Source organism: Coptis chinensis, chromosome 8 (assembly GCF_015680905.1).
Source record: "Coptis chinensis isolate HL-2020 chromosome 8, ASM1568090v1, whole genome shotgun sequence".
Lineage (NCBI taxonomy): Eukaryota > Viridiplantae > Streptophyta > Magnoliopsida > Ranunculales > Ranunculaceae > Coptis > Coptis chinensis.
Window position 1 is genome coordinate 24080617 of NC_141463.1, and position 4542 is coordinate 24085158.

Below are 4542 nucleotides of genomic sequence, written 5' to 3' on the forward strand. Positions count from 1 at the left end.
TAGGATTAATTATGGATCCAACAATAGAAAGACACATTTTGGTTGTTTATTCTTAATAATTAAACTATATATGATATGAAAAATATAGTAACTACGGGCCTCATTCTTTATTCAGTTCGGCTCAATTCTTTTACTAAAAGAATTGAGCCGAGTTTAATTGCAATTCAATTAAGGTAACGAGCAGTAATTAAATTACTAGATTACGATTACAAAGTGTCCATTGCTTCAAATTCGAATTTGATCTCCTTCCATACTTCACAAGCAGTAGCTAGTTCAAGGCTCCATTTGCAAGCCTCACGGATAATTTCATTACCTTCACGAGCAAGATCACGTCCCTTATTACGAGCTTGTACACAGGCTTCTAGGGCTACTCGATTAGCTACGGCACCCGGTGCATTTCCCCAAGGGTGTCCTAAAGTTCCTCCACCGAACTGTAGTGCGGAATCATCCCCAAAGATCTCGGTCCAAAGCAGGCATATGCCAAACGTGAATACCCCCTCGGCAACAAAGTGTAACACCGGTAGAGATACCCAATCTTGAGTAAAGTAAATACCGCGACTTCGGTCTTTTTCAATAAAATCGTCGCAGTAGTAAATCAACAAAGCCTAGGGTGATCTCTCTTCCCTTCTAGTTTACCTACTACGGTCCCAGTGAATATGATCTCCACCGACATAATGTAACGCTTTAGCTAGTACACGGAAATGTATACCATGATTCTTCGTCTATCAATAACTGCATGCATGCATCATGGTGAATGTGAAGAAGTAGACCATTATCTCGGCAATAATGAGACAAGCTAGTATTTGCGGTGAATCCCCGTTAAGTAGTCATGCATTACGATGGGCACTCCCAACTCTCCTCGCAAATACAACCCTTTTTATCATTTCTTCGCATGTACCCGCAGTAGCATTCAAGTAATGTCCTTTGATTTCACCGGTTTAGCTTGTGCTTTATAAATTGCTTCAAAGACAAAATAGGAAACGGTCTCTCCAACGCGTAAATGGTTGGGAGTTCACGTTCTCATCATCCTTGGTAAAATCAAGTCTACCGCTGAGACATTCATAAACCGCTCTACCGTAGTTCTTAGCAGATAATCCCAACTTTGGTTTAATAGTACATCCCAATAGGGGACGACCATACTTGTTCAATTTATCTCTCTCAACTTGGATACCATGGGCTGCCCCCGAAAGTTTTAACATAAGCAACAGAATTCGCAGATCCTCCAAACGTGAAGCGTGAGCTTTGAACCCAAAAACATTACCCACAATGGAAGTAAACATGTTAGTAAATGTAACCTCTTCAAAAGGTCTAAAGGATAGGCTACATAACAAATATATTGATTTTCTTCTCCAAAGAACGGGCTCGATGTCGTAGCATCGCCCCTTTGTAACGATCAAGGCTGGTAAGTCCATCGGTCCACACAGTTGTCCATGTACCAGAAGATTCGGCAGCTATAGCAGCCCCGCTTCTTCGGTGGAACTCCGTGTTGAGGAGTTACTTTCGGAATGCTGCCGTGGTATCAGTATCTTTGGGTGTATATTGAGGAGTATAATAAGTCAATTTGTAATCTTTAACACCCGCTTTGAAGCCAACACTTGCTTTAGTCTCTGTTTGTGGTGAGATAAGTCCCTCCCTATAACTCATGAATTAAGAATTCTCACAAGGACAAGGTCTACTCGACATGGATTAGGCTTTAATGAAAACCTTTCACAGGAATCCTTCACAAAATTATCAACAAATCTTATCAACTAATTCAAATGGTTCGTTATTACACCATGGTATTTGATTCGCCAAATACATCATTATTGTATACTATTTTATATGTATGGCGCAACCCAATCCCCTTTTTTGCAAGTTTTGAATCACTCACTTTGTAAATATATATATATATATATATATATATATATATATATATATATATATATAAATTAAGTAAATATCTAAATAAAAAGAAATTAACTCTTGACAAAGGATATATATGTTGTAGTTATATATCTAAATCCTAGATGTGAAAATATGTGGAATTTATCCATGAATGAAAAAAAGGTATTATATATAAGTATAAAAAGAACAAGTGTAAATAGATATGATGAAATAAAAAACAGCGGCCAATGTCATAAAAATGATGAATCATAATAATTCTTATCCATCTACTTTATTTTTTGAAAATGCACTCATTGAATGAGTAAACAATTGAATTGATTCAGTTGGATGGTACCAACAAAATCGAAAGTACTCAATTCCATTTCTTATTGAATTAACCGACCCACTTGCTATCGGACATTTTTTTATTTTATTCTTTTTGCAAAAAAAAAAATTTCGACATATAAAACTTTATTATTATTATGAAAATAAATCCTACTACTTCGGGTCCTAGGGTTTCCGCGACTTGAAGAAAAAAAAACCTCGGGACGATCGCTCAAATAATTGGTCCGGTGATTGGATGTATCCTTTCCGTGGAAAGATGCCTAATATTTACAATGCTTTGGTAGTTAAAGGTCAAGATACATTGGCCAGCAAATTAACGTAACTTAGCGAGGTAGAGCAATTATTAGGAAATAATCGAAGTTAGGGCTGTAGCTATGAGTCGCGACGGGGCGGTCTGATGAGAGGAATGGAAGTGATTGACACGGGAGCTCCTCACGAGTGCTCCAAATCGGTGGAGCGACTCTCGGACAATTTTCAATGTTCTTGGAGAACCGTTGATAATTTGGGTCCTGTAGATACTCGCACAACATCTCCTATTCATAGATCTGCTACTTTATACTGCTTAGATACCAAATTATCCATTTTTGAAACGGGGATTAAAGTAGTGGATCTTTTAGCTCCTTATAGCCGTGGAGGAAAAAATCGGGCTATTCGGGGCCGGAGGGTAAAACAAGACTCATCATGGAATTGATCAACAACATTGCCAAAGCTCATGGAGGTGTATCCGTATTTTACGGAGTGGGCTTAACGCATTCGCTTGAAGGAAATGATCTTTACATGGAAATGAAGAATCCGGTGATTAATGAACAAAATATTTCGAATCAAAAGTAGCTCTAGTCTATGGTCGATGAATGAACTGCCGTGAGCTCGTATGAGAGTTGGTTTGACTGCCCTAACCATGGCGGAATATTTCCGGGATGTTAATGAACAAGACGCGTGCTTCTATTTATCGACAATATTTTTCGTTTTCGGTCCAAAGCGGGATCCGGTATCCGCTTTATTAGGAAGAATGCCTTCGCGGTAGGTTATCAACCTACTCTTAGTACAGAAAATGGGTTCTTTGCAAGAAAGAATTACTTCTACGAAAGAGGGATCCATAACCCGATTCAAGCAGTTTATGTACTGCTGCAGGCGATTTGACCGACCCCACTCCGCCACAAACATTTGCGCATTTAGATGCTACTACCGCACTATCAAGAGGGCTGGCTGCCAAAGGTATCTATCCAGCAGTAGATCCTTTAGATTCAACATCAACTATGCTCCAACCTCGGATCGTTGGTGAGGAACATTATGAAACTGCGCCAAAAGAGTTAAGCAAACTTCACAACGTTACAAAGAACTTCGTGACATTATAGCTATCCTTGGGTTGGACGAATTATCCAAGAGGATCGTTTAACCATAACAAGAGCACGAAAAATTGAGCGTTTCTTATCACAACCCTTCTTCAGAAGCGAAGTTTTACCGGTTCTCCCGAAAATATGTTGGTCTAACGTAAACAATTAGGGGTTTCAACCGATTCTTTCCGAGAATTAGACGGTCTTCCCGAGCGTGCCTTTTATTTGGTAGGTAATATCGATGAAGCTACCGCCAAGGCTATGAACTTAGATGTGGAGAACAAATTGAAGAAATGACCTTAAATCTATGTGTCTTGACTCCTAATCGAATTGTTTGGGATTCGAAGTGAAAGAAATCATTTTATCGACTAATAGTGGTCAAATTGGTGTATTATCAAATCACGCCCTATTGCCACGGCTGTAGATATAGGCATTTTGAGAATACGCCTTAACGACCAATGGTTAACAATAGCTCATGGGCGGTTTAAGCTAGAATAGGTAATAATGAAATCACCATTTTAGTCAATGATGCAGAGAGGGTAGTGACATTGATCCAAGAAGCTAAAAACTCTTGAAATAGTCGGAAGCTAACTTGAGTAGTCTTTGAAGGCAAGAGACAAACAATTGAGGCAAATTTAGCTCTCGACGAGCTAGGACGCTTAGAGGCTATCAATGCAATTTCATAACTAGTTGTTTGTTGGTGCGGTCGTCCCAAATAATAAAAAGAGTTTTGTTTATACACACCCTATTTTGATTCTGCCGATCCAATCAAATGTAATCAGATTTAGGTGCAAATCGAAAAAAAAAAATTTAATAGAATATAGAATTAAGAATCTGAGTAGTGGAGTATGGAAAAGATAAAAAGAAATAAAAAAAAAAGTAAGGTGGGTAAAATACTTATTAGATACCATTGATTATGGTATCTAATAAGTTCTACCTACTATTGATTTGAACCAATGACTCCTGCCATTATGAAAGCAATACTCTAACCACTGAAGTT